At 37.2% G+C, this 13,787-nt stretch overlaps 1 protein-coding gene across 2 annotated transcripts in view; it reads right to left on the reverse strand.

Moving 5' to 3' along the window:
- The window catches only part of CENPP (centromere protein P), a 124,581-nt gene that overhangs the window by 66,749 nt on the left and 44,045 nt on the right, over positions 1-13,787 (reverse strand). The window lies entirely within an intron of this gene.

Genomic DNA, 13,787 nt, shown 5'->3' on the forward strand with positions numbered 1-13,787 from the left:
TCTTATCTAGACATTTTCTGTTTTCTTCCTTTTTCAAAATCTACACACCTTGCAAGTTACTTAATACTGTCACTCTTCACAAAATCAAAAACTCAACAGTTTACTTGAAGCAGCTATGGGAAATGACCCAGACTAACAGTAGAAGAAAATACTGCGTAGAAATGAAGCAATTCCACAACTCTCTGCCTTTCCTACCTCCCTGAGCACACTAAGCAATAAGCATCAAATTGAACATCATTATTTTTTCATTTGCTTTATCTTTTTGTATCTAATATTCTGCTGTTTCAGAATAATGTCTTCAAATCAGTGACCACCATTAGCTCTGACTGTAAAAGCCTGTAGGATCGAGAGGCCTAATTACTGAGATCTTTCACACCTTCTTCACCCAGCACACTTGAAACCTGTAAGGACCCCAACCCACACTGGAGGAGGAGGGAGACTGGGCCAGGGGAAGCTCTTCCTGAACAGACAGCTTTTGTTTCACAGAATTTCTGTCTGCCCTTCCAGGCAAAATAAAAAAAACAAACACCCAAAATCAAACTAAGCCCCATGCCTCCAAATCACCAAGCATCTAGTGCCTGGCTTTGAAGAGGTTTCTAAGGAGTCCCTTTCCTAGTAAATTACACGAGTAAGGCAGTGATTGATATTGAAAATAGTAGTTAACGAAAATATACAATTCTTCAGGAGTTGGTCTAATTTGCAACATAGATTTTTTTAATTAGGGTTGTCACATCATGAATGCAAAGAACTGATTTCTCAACACAGACCTGTGTGAGAAGACAAAGCTATGTATGTATAGAGAAAAAGGTAATACTTCAATAGTTTTTTTCCCCACTAGGGAATTAGTTACTAGACTCAGCAGAAACACACAGAACAGCAGAACTGTTGATGTACAATTCATATAGGAAAGGTACACCAGCTTTTATTGCTCTGCCTTCCCAGTGAAGACACAGTCTGAGCCTGTCCATACACTGCACTTTAAATAACTCCAGCAGGAACAAACTAGACAAGGCCACAGAGGGATACAGCTAACTCTCTACAGAACCTTTATGAGATTTATATGGAGCATGGAAGAACATTGAAAAGAGCAAGGGCAGAAATAATAACTGAGAATGAAACAGCAAAGCAACAAAGAATAACACACCAAACAGATTAGTCACTTATTCTACAGTAAATCATTATCACAAAGAACACATACATTTCTTCTCAAGGAGTACTTCCTACTTCATGGTAAAAGTCCAAGCGCACATTCATACCCTTTGGGAAATAATAATGTTCTCTTAACGACAGGCTCACAAATGAACAGCTCACCATCCCATACCAGAGAGACAGAGCATTGTCAATAACCATTGAGTACCCAAGAAGAAAGCCAGGATTCTAAATAAATGTTTATTCTTATCTTGCAACAGCTAGAAATTTGAAGTCATTCATGTTCCTCAACAAGTTCACTTTTTGTAATATTTACTAGCAAAAGGAGAGGCGAATAAAGGATTAGTCAGGAAAATTTGTACACGAGCAGAATAATCAAGAGCAAAAAGATGACTTCAGGGACCTTCCAGGAAAGAAAAGTGGTCAAGCAGAAATACAACACTAAAAAGAAGTTCACTTCTGAAGATGGTGTAATGGAATACATTATTCTACACTAACTTAATGGTTACAATGAAAAGGTCAAGCTGGATGGGCAGCCTGTTCTAGTGGAAAGAGTCCCAGTGGCAGAGGGATTGGAGCTAGATGATCTTTAAGGTCCTTCCCAACCCAAACCAATCCATGATTTATGAAACATAGCTGAGAAAGCAAACAATTCTTTATTTTCAAGCTTATGAAACGGACAACAGGAACACTGCATCAGCAAAGAATAAGACATTGAAGAATGACTAAGGTTCAAATGTGTAGTGCAAATTGTTTCTTTTTGTTACTTTACACTTCTCGACCCCAGCATAGATAAATTCAACCCACTGCTAATAAAACTAATTAGCAGCATAGGAGCCCTTGGAAGCAATTACCCACATTCTCAATAAGCCTTAATAAGGGCAGTTTGCATAAAATTTCTAAAGATGAAAAATGCCTGCAGGTGAGTAAGTTAGCATGTGCAAAAACAAAGTCCCTCTAGCTTTTGTTCAAACCAAGTTTACGAAAACTGCCATTGAGTTTTTTAGGTCTCCTGAGGTAATGTGTTTTGCTAAGGTGAGTTAACTGATCTTAACACAGACTCCAGAACACATCCCTTGGTCCTGGACTTTGAAAATTTTCTTGGGGCACAGGTTCAGCAGAGTCCCTGGGTACGTAGCAGTTCCCAGTCCCTAGAAAGCAGTATCCCTCGTACTACATAAACCTAGTAATCCCTTACAGATATTCTCCTAAGGGTTTCACCAAATTTTAGTTCACTAAGACAAATTTTAGGTCAATTAAAGTCAATAAAATGGGGAAGGTTTGCAAAAACGTCACAAAATCGTAAGAGGTAGAAGACTACATACCCTTGATCATATACTTTCAAAGCCTTAAAATCCTGCTTGTTTTCCTGCTCTTTGCCAGTCAGCATCCTTGGATACACAGAATATTCACGGAAGAAACTGTACTGCTATTTCAAGACACTAATCCTACCCTCACGTTTATTAAATAATCTCTAAAGGATTTATCAGTTGCTTACCTTTTCATCACCTTCAAGGCAAATTCACTTAGTTTTAAAATGTAAGCAATTTTATCTGCCACACAGATTACATTAACAGTTTTGGATTAAAGCACGTAAGTATCAAATGGCTCGTTCTACTTGTCTTCCATTAAGACTTATTTTCAGAGAAAAGGAGATAATTTCTTCTGTCATCTCATATCAGTTGTGAGGATGTTTGTCACCTATGAGAAATATTTACGTTCAGCAGCCCTCCCCTTCTTTCCCATCTTTTAGCTAGCATCTGTGGGCAATAACAACTTAAACACCGTGCATCTTTGTCTTTGGCATACTTTCATGTAAAACCAACTGGACGTCCTAACAATGTATACATGTTACAATGTAAAACACCTTACACAGTTTTAGCAATCACCTGATCAGAATAATTGCCAGCTACTCATCACACGCTGATGTCGAAAGGCCACAGAACAACAAACACGACTGCCAAGAAACCGATTTTCCAATATTATGGAAAAGGGAAAGAAGAGAGATTTGCTATAAACTCTCCTAAGATTCTTCTTCTAACACATATTCCTGCTACAAATAAATACATTCATCTAATTAAATTATATATATTAAATAATATTATATATATATTCCATCTAGGCTTTCCTAATTCTAATGCATTTCTCTCTTCTGAAAACCTCCCAGGTCCTTACACGAAGGCTGTTAACAGATTTCACCAGAGGGTGGCAGCCTACTGTTACCAAATGAAGGAAAAATATTTCTAAAGATAAAATAACGAAGATCGATACTGCATGGTAACAAAGTAGTAAGCTTCACCAATAATGATTAAGCTGAGTAGTCTATTTAAGTACTGAAGTACTGTTTGAGTACATTTGAAGACTGAATTCTGTGCCCTGCTCTATCAAGCAGTGCCCAAGAATGAACTGACTTCATCTCCATGCATATTCCCCCTGCCTCTTTCCCCAGGATCAGCCTATTTTACAATGCACCAACACAAAGAATACTATAGAAATTAAACAATAACGGAAAAAAAAAATCAAGAAATTTAATAAGAGACACTGAAAGTTCAAAGAATACAAGATGTCATCAAATCATGGTTCTAATTTGCACCGTTAGCTACGGCAAGCACATACCATGTAAATCACAACTTCCATGCAATAGAACATGACTTCTCCCATATCCAGGTTCGAAAGCTGAACAAAAATGCAAGCAAAATCTACGAATTTTGTAGCTCCAAATGAGAGTTTGGCAGTGAACGCCAGGGGTCAGTGCTGAGTCCAATCCTATTCAACATTTTCACAACGATCAGGATGATGGGGCAGAGCGTACCCTTAGCAAGTTCACTGATGACACTGAGCTGGGAGGAGTGGCTGATACACCTACGGGCTGTGCTGCCATCCAGAGGGATGTGGACTGGCTGAGAAAGGAGGAATGGGCTGACAGAAGCCTCCCGAAGCTCAAGAGGGAGATTGCAAAGCTCAGCACTGGGGAGGAATAATGCTAGGCACAAGTGAATGCTGGACCAGCTAGAAAGTAGCTTTGCAGAACAGTAACCTGGTGGAAAACAAGCTGAATATGAGCCAGCAATGTGCCCTTGCAGCAGAACAGGCTAACAGAATCTTGGCTGCACTGGCAGGATAAGGACAATTTCTTCATTCCCAGTGTTGCTGCCTCTGACTGTGTGAACAAGGAAGCTACAGAAGGCTGGATTCCTATGAACTTGAGTCTTACAACCCACAGGTTCTTCCAGCTTGTTTCCACCTCACTCCAGTACCTCAGCGTGTTCTCCTACAGCTCCATTCCACAGCTGCCACCTGCTTGGCTGCCAAATGACAGAGCTAGAAGTATGCCAAGGGCTTAGTCAACATGTCTGCTTCATCTTGCCATCTGGCTGCTTACTCTGAGAACAAGAATTTACAACGCTCTTTTCCTCAGCTGAAGGACATATTTGGAGCACTTTCTGCTAGCCAGCTCTTCTTTCACAAGCTTTAGAAACTGCATATATGTTTGCCTTTATCCCATGTTAAATTTGGTTATAATTGGCAATGACATCAAAAGTTACTGGGTGAAATAACTGGCAAACCCAAGAGATAAATTTTCCTTTCCATAGGAAATCAAGAAGTGAAAGTTTGGCTATTCTAGTTGTACTGAATGCTCCCAAAGTTTCACATTGGCAAGAGAAACAAATGGCAGAAATTCCTGAACCAGCGCTTCCCAAAAGCAAGACAGATGCCCAAGACCAGAGCATACACGCAAGCCTTAACCACTCATATTACTTCACTAAAAGCGCTGACATTTCAGCTAAATCAAGGATGTTACGTTTATGGAATCCAATACAACTTCACTATTAAAAAAATCTTGAAACATTTAACAATTTCCAAAAGCAATTACGTATGTTCTAAGAAGCAATTTCAGCTGTCTCTCAGCAATTAGCAGCATTAAGCTATGGACCATACCTGTTCAACTGTAGTTGGCCATTTACTGACATTATGACATTTCTTTACAAGTTTAAGTTAAACCTAGATAGTTAAATCATTCAAAGCCTATGTTTCCAGCTAATATTTTGATACTTACTAGTAAAAATGCTACAAGTAGTTGGATTGGCTCAGTGGAATCAATTGAAGCAACTTCAACGTTCCATTAAAAATTGCCTAATAAAGCTGAACAAATACAACGAGCTTCAACTTTACAAGTCTGAGCAATGTCAGTTTGCTCTCCATTCCTCAAAGTTTAAGGATATTTTCCTACATCGCTCTGATTAAAAAACAAACAAACAAAAACTACTTTAGTCATATTTTCTTAAATAACAAATTAGTAAGAAGTAGAAAATTAGTAACATGTAGAAAATTAGTAACATAAGCATTAGTTTTCAATGAGTTCAAGGAAAAGTTGAAAATTCAAATGAAAATATTAAGAACATCACCAACCATTGCTGCTCATTATTTTACAGTCTCATGAGAAAATTCTTGGTTATAATATTGCACTGCTGATCCAGAAAAACTAACATCTACCACAGCAGGCAAAGGAAACATTAATATTTTCCATTTTATTTTAATTTAATGCAAGCATAATGATGAAGTCAGAATCTGAATCCTGTTTTTTGGAGGTTGGGTTTTTTCCTCCCCTTTGTATGCTGAGAACTGAAGATTGTTTCATATTTTTTTTTCCTTCATTCTGGGAAGACCAGAGGTTTGAGAACAAAGCTGCTAATAAGAAACATGCGGAAAAGCCCTAGAGTAAATGAAAATCTGACTCAAACTCCAGATGCCACGTATCACATACCAGTGTCTAAAATTATCTGGTGAGATACACATAAGTTATATGCATACTCAGTGGATCACCTGACATGGAAGGCAGCGTGAAGCACACAATAAACAGAAAGGCTTCTCTGCTATTTAAGTGATTTCCAAAAGAAATCAATACTTTGAACAAGAAGTGAGGATGTCTCTACAAGCTTCTCTTAGCCAATCAGAGACTTAGCTCAACAGAAGACGCTGCCAGCAGAAAGGCTTCTTGCAGTTTTTCACATAAAATATGACCAGTTCTTCTCAACAGTGCAATTCTGGATTTAACCATTATGCTGCTACAATTGAACTGGGAATAGCATACAACCAGGTTTTTCTTTCCATACTCTTTTTCTGTCATAAAATCATACTCGGGAGAAATTTCAAGACTATGACATTCCTGGAAGAACAGCATTGTGGATACAGTTTTAATGAGAATCCCACACATTTTCACACAGCAAATTCTTGCTATCATGTCCCCATGCCCGAGCTGTACATCTAACGCGCCAGGATGCGTTAGGCTAATTGCAGATACACAGATCACCTATGCAGCTTGTGCAGTATGTCTCTAAAACAGATTCATTATGCATTACTCATCACCTTTACAAAGTATTCTGTCAAGGGGAGAAATGCTGCAGTGAATAAGCTCTCTCCACAGTTACACTTGGAGAATCTGTTAAATAGTTACAGTCCCTCATTTTCTGAAGACAGTTAAGCAGGGAAAGAAATCTCTCACTGACTGGTTGCCAAAGGACATAAAATTTCCTGAGACAGAGAGCAAGTCACCAGCACAAGCAAGCACTTGCCTCTTAACCATTCAGCCCGTGTTATTTTCAAGTTCCAAGTGCTTTTTAGATATAAAGACCAAAGTAAACATTTTCCTTCCAGAAACACTCTCCATAGAATATTTTAACTCCCTTCTTTCCTCCCTGTGGAAAAGGAAAGCAGCCTGCCATTATAAAATATACTATTTTGCCTCGATTTATATTCTGCTCAGGGCCACCAAGAACATTCAGACATCATGCTAGCCATACAGAGCTTTCCATACAGCTCTGTTCAAACCTTATCTTCTTTCTGTTCTACAGGATGAAACAAGGAACTCCTGGGTCTGTAACAGAACTAACTTTTCAGCATGAAGAATAGAAAAAATCATTTATGTATTAACTTGACCAAGAGATGCTCAGATTCAAGAAGCAGTATAATAATCAACTAGTCTGCAAGAATAATATAAGCAATTGTCTACTCACTGCTCCAGCAGAAATGCTGTAATGCAATGTTATTACTTGCTCCAAAAAAAAGTTAGTGTTTCATAGCCAGAAATGAGTAATTTCACAACACCTTTCTTTTAATTTCCAATAACATAATTTTCATTTATATTTTAAGTTAATACACACAAATTCCATTTAGATGTTACCTCCAATAAATTATGGTTTTTAACGTTTTTTATTACCTCAAATACCAAATTTGATTTTGCAAAGATCTTCTTTCTGTTTATAAGGCAACTAACATGGAAAAGGAAAGATAAACAACATTCAGAAACAGAGAAGTATTAAGTAAATGCCAGTATAACAGTGTAATAGTCTGCCCTCAAATTCAGTAAACGCATAATAGTATCCTTTAAGAAGAACCAGCAGAATCTTCTTGTAATACCAAAAATTCTGAGATGAAAGAATTAGAATACTTACAGAGCTGTGTTGCACGCGGACATCTACCTCTACTGGTAAAGTGAATGGCTTTATGTTAACACTTGACAAACTATGTTTCTATACAGGGGCCTGTAGGACTGGCAAACTCTTTGAACTGAAGATAAAAATCTACTGTGATGCCATGCAGAAGGAAACATGCTTACAACCTCCATCAACCACTATCACAGCCGGAGTCCATAAAGTACTTTCTTAAACACAGCAAGACATTCCTTATTTGCCATATAACCATCAAGGTTAACTGTGAGCATTTACATATACTTTAGAGCAATAAACTTTTCAGAACATAAAACAGAGTAAGCTAGTAGGAGGTTAATAGGCCACTATCTCTTTTCCTTGAAACCACTGACGAGGTAAAATCTGTAGGAAATAATACATTTGGTACCGTAGTTACTATGCTTTTAGTTCTACTGAAAAACAATTCTTGATGATAATGTCTTCCTGGAACAATCAATATTCCTGTTCACTAAAGTGCATTCAGAATGAATCTCAACTCAAAATCACAGCATTTCAGAAAAGTAGAAACCAAGCCTGATTTTAGAAGTCTTTAGCATTCTGCACTCTTCTTACAGCTTCTACCCAAAGGATGGGAGAAAAAAAGGCATTATTCCTTATTAAAACCTTGTATCATTATTTATGATAAAGCAATTAAAACAACGCATATTAAAAAAAAGTATCTTACCACACTAACAAAATCATTTAGATGTTTTCCATATACATGTCCCACCGAAGCATACATACATAAAGAAATATTTCATTACTCCTGCTATCAGGAATGTTTTGTCGTAGTAGTAGCTGAATATTATAGATGTGTATTGCTGCTTCTTGTGCTTTGTGCTGAGAACAGAAAGGGTAACACATATGTCTCATGCTAACAGTTCCCTCCCAAACGCAGAGTGCACAGGAACCTGAGAAGATGAGAATATGTGATTATGGAAAATACATCTGTTAGAAGTAACTTTTCTCTCTTTCCAAAGAGTGCCCTTCCACTTAGACATTGTAAAGGGGGTCAATCCACTAACTAGTTCATCCACTGGCAGTTCTAAACAATTAGACAACTCATGTCTGTGATTGCTCCCACAACATACAGCTCGATAAGTTTCAACAGTAAGCCCAGTGCTTGGCAAAGGTGTGACGGGAGTTTTGGACAGCTGTCTTACAGAGGTATAGAATATTAAGATTTTTAAATGCAGCTAGTCCATAGGCTCAAGACTGATGAAGTTCAATCTAATCTCTCAATCACTGTAAGCACTGGCTTCATGCCATCACCAGACTAAAGCTCAACTAAAATTTATTAAGACAGAAAACATTATGACTATTTATATTTTGGCTAAAAATATTTTCATGTATTACATCCATTCCTGAAAAGCGATAGGGAAAGGCAACAGTGAGGTGTTGGAAGTATAACACAGTAACAAGAACACTTACTTGATTTCCATGGAAGATCTGTAACTAATGCCTAAATCACCTCATCCTCCCTAATGAAATGGTGGCTGCCATGAATATTCATTTGGAACAGATAAAGAATGAACTTGTTTATTTTCAAAGAGCTGACTGTAAGAATGTGTGAACCACATTTAAGTCCTCACCAGAAGTAGCCAGAAGTCCTTTCAAGAATCTCAGAATGGCTAAAGATAGAAGAAACAGAAGACTTCCTACCACAGAGCGATGGGATACAATGACCATGAGACACTGCCTCAGCTCTGCCAAGAAGGGGCTGTTCCTCACAAATTATTCAGGCAAAGTAGAATAACACTTCAGGTTGACTACTTGCCATAAATAAAATGACAGATGTACTTTTATGTCTGGTAGAATATAGCTGTATGGAAAAGTATCTTCCTTAAAACAGAGTTAAATAGAGAAAATCCAGAAAAAAAAAAACCAGAGCATTAACTGGTTGGAAGGAAGAGTACAGAGATCATATTTTTCCTTATAAGTGAAGATGCCAGGGACATGCACAGATGAATGACAACATGTAATAATACTCACTGTTTCTATGGAAGTTTCCAAGTCACAGTTTCTGGCTGGAAGAGGAAGTGTACTGCAGAAACATAACTCGTTACTCGTCACATTCTTATACTCTTTCCTGCAGCTTTGCTGTCAACCACTACAAACAACTGGATACAGGTCGAGATATACTGAGTTTTAGCCAATGCAAGATTCTGTTCTGTCATGGCATACTCATATACTAGCATTACAAGTTCTTGTGCTACACAAGCAGATTTATTCTTTAGAAAAAAAAAAGAATCAGATCAAGGATTGCCGCCTATTTCCCTACTACTGTAGATGGCTGAAAGGCTGCCTGGCAAAATCCTCTGCCTCACCGAGGCAGGACAGGCAGCACTGGAAATGTTCACAAAAATCCAGCTGCCATGAAAACACATTCAGCAGTCATTGTAAAAACAGTGACTTTGTTCTTGCACAAACTCAAAACAACCGAGTAAAGGGGAAGCATCTTCCACCATATATACATTAGGGAAAGTGCTGTTAGTGCAAAACATTTTCTTATGCATGATCATTCAGGAATTTCTTGGCAGATAATTTTGAAAACTACCCCTTATCTTTGTCATAAAGACTCTACAGAAGAAAAGCTGGTTTTTGAGAGCTACATACATATGATCTGCAGACTGAGTACAACCGTGGGGACAATCTGAGGTTGCAGGTACATTTCAGGTACCTTATAAAAATGCATGAAATCTGTAGCTATAAACGAATATATAAAATGTATGAATATATAAAATGTAGCTATAAAAGCTAATAAAAAAGATTGATTTATATAAATTATTAAGATAATAAGAAAAAACTGAAAACATGACTTCTACCCTAAGAGCTTAATATCTTTATTGGTGACCTGGATGAGGGGACTGAGTGCACCCTCAGAAAGTCTGCAGATGACACCAACTTGGGAGGAAGCGTCCATCTGCCTGGGGGTAGGAAGGAATATTTTTAATATTTTAACCTCTCTTTATTATCTGCATCGATTGTTTGACTCCTTGCTATTGTAGCAATAGGAACTTTATATGAGGACTATTTCAGTGCCCCTGCTATAGAAAACAAAATCCACCTACTAAAGTAACACATGCTCTTCCCACAACAAATTGAAAGTCAACACACGCAAAATCTACCGTCTAGTAAATCTTAGGAATTATTTTTCAATTCTACTTTTTTTTAATATTGAACTGTTCTTACTTGCTCAACCCTTTCTTCATAGTAGCTCCTAGAAAGCAGAACAATATGTTTAAAACAGACTGCATAAGATAAGGGCAACAGAGCTTCCATCATGTAATACCACCTGCAACAGGGGAAACAGGTAGAGATCACACAGCAAGGGTCATGTCAGTGGCAATCAGCCCCACGTATTGAACAGCTCCCTTCCTTTTAGTAGATTGAGTATCATCTCAGCTCTGCAATGTGGTTTATATGATTAAACGACCCCTTTTCTGCAACATTTAAAAGTGCATATTTGCCCAGGGACATGCTCCTAGGATGTCTTTCCACTGAATAGCATGAAGTCTTTAAGAGCTGTTATTACCTGGTACTCTGGGTAGGCTCTGGCTGGGCTGAAGGCCCTGCAAGATGGAGCAATTCAGTGTCTGATTTGCTGAGAGCTCTATGCTTCAGTACCCAAATTTTCCAGCCAGCTCTGGCAGAGGATAAATAGATTCCGCAACTACAGATCCGACAATCTGTTACTATTGTTGACAGCAAGCACAAACAAGAAATGCCTTTGCAAATCACATACAAGAGTCACACAGGCTGCTAGTGGTCTGCTGACAGCATTTGTGGATAGCGAGTTAAGACCTAGAAATAAGGATGCAAAGAGTTGTATATCTGTATTTTCTTTCTGTGCCTACAATTGGACTTTGAAGCGCAGCCCAATGTGGATAGTACATGTCTGAGGTTGTTTCTTTCTTCAGAAACCCACAGGCTTTATGTGGAACCAAATTACAATCTTCAAATTTCCTCATTATATTCAATCATGTATCCTCTTTTCTTCTGTACAGACATTGAGAGCAACAAGTCAACATCCTCAATTCTTATCTACACAGATTTCCTTCAAATTGACAAGTAAAGATTTTGGACTTTTGAACTTAAGGCTTTTCTTCCAAAGTCCAAGAGCAAGGCTAGAGCTTGGATGAAGAACTTTCTGGTTCCAGCAAGTTCATGCTTCCAGAGACTTCTCAGCAGCACTAGCTAATGCAGCTTAGTGTCACTGGACTTTCTTTGAGGCTCTGTGAACAATGTGCAGATATTTTTGGCTTTTTCTAGACCCCAAAGCCCGTAAAGTAAAATGCTCTATAGAGGCAAAAAAAAAAAAAAAAAAGCAGTGACTTTTCCCTTCTTACATGAGGATCAATCCCATTCATGAATCATGGCACTTCGTTGTCAGTGCTTATATTCACTATTTATTCTGTTCTGCCAAGAACTTTGAAATTTCAAATAGACACTTTTTAAGTTCATGCTTATTCAACGAGCTAACCAAACCTAAAATCACTAAATATTAGAACAATCTTCTCTCTTATGCCTTCAGTTCAGAACCATATTAGAAAACACTAAAAGCTCTCATTAATTGCATGAGTTAATAAAGATGGTAAAACTTCAGACACGTTATTAAAAAAAGTTCATGCAGGTGAATTTAGTTTAAACATTTGTCATAGCCTTTGAAACAAGATGTCTTATGAGTATGATGTTAAATTTAATCCTCTCATTATCCTCCTTGTAAGGACATTTCTACCACAATCCAAACCAAAGCCAGAAGACGATCCAACCACACAGATTTGACCAAGATCACAAAGTAGACTTGTTTACATCCAAGACAGCCCATGCAACAAAAACGGAAAAGAGTCCTAATACATACCACAGCTAGGCCTGCATCATCTTCTGCAACTATATATGCTGTAAAGGAAGAGCTTTGCTACAGTTCTCAGATGGACAGGCTCTTTTACTCTGTCACCATGGATTTTTAAATGCATAATGACATTTCAAGTCTTCTAATAACTTACGAGGATTCAGGACAAAGTCATTAGTTGAAAACTAGAGAAAAATATCAGGTATGAAGTTTAAATTTTAATTTAGTCAAATTTTATTATTAGAGAAAATAGTTTTATTTTTTGCTTATATTTTATTTGAAACTGTTTATGCAGTAGATCTTCCAAAACGGTGCACTATATTCTTCGACTAGCACTTGAAAAAGCAAATCAATATAAAACCAACCAATTTTGTAGCAGTATATTACACTTGCTAGTGAAGTGTTACTAATTCAAGCATATTTTTCTGACTCATAATTATGAATATATTCTAATTACTTAAAAATCAGTAGCTTGTTTATTATTACTTAGGTTTAATTATATCATGATAGTTATTTAACTACTTACTGTACGGTTTGTCAGGCACTATTTAGGTTTAATTTTACTCTTTCAACCTCTCCTTTGCAATTCTGTATTCTATATATAAATAGATGATTGCTGTAATTTTCATTCCAGTATTGCCAGCTCCTACAACACTACTATTGCTCACAACTTCTGATGATTTGCTTATATTCCAAATGTTCAAACCATACGCTATTTTTGTTCCTTAATAATGTTCCAGTCCACAATGCTACAGGAAAAATCTTGGAAAGGTCAAATAGATCATCAACTTCAGGAAGCTCAAAGCCAAAATAAAATTTACTATCGCATTATTTTCTTTTTTCTAAGAAGAATTTTCCTTGACAATAGGTTTGGGAATAACGTTACCAATCCAAAAGTATAAAACGCTTCCTTAGAATTTTCTGATGAATCATACAACTAATCCAGAACAGCATCTCAACTTCAACAATAAACTTGCCCCTTTTCTCCATTTTTGCACATATTTCCTAAGTTCTATATACCAGCAAAATAAGACAATGGTACCTTTTTCTATCCCCTTGTAAAGCTAGGAAAATATATGTCTATTCATTACGCAAAACTGGTTCCTATCTCATGTCATACTTGTCCATTTCATACAAAAGCTCATGCTCTTTGTATACAAGCTATCACAAACATGCTGGAAACTTACTGTGAATTTTAAAACACTACATACTAAAAGCATCGTATACTATAAGTGTTTTGCAGGAAAAATAGGAAATACAGGTTATGAAGTGAAAAAAAGTGTAAGTTTGAAGACATTCATCAGGATCTTTTCTATAGC

The sequence above is a fragment of the Numida meleagris genome, chromosome 11 (genome assembly GCF_002078875.1).
Source record: "Numida meleagris isolate 19003 breed g44 Domestic line chromosome 11, NumMel1.0, whole genome shotgun sequence".
Classification (NCBI taxonomy): Eukaryota; Metazoa; Chordata; class Aves; order Galliformes; family Numididae; genus Numida; species Numida meleagris.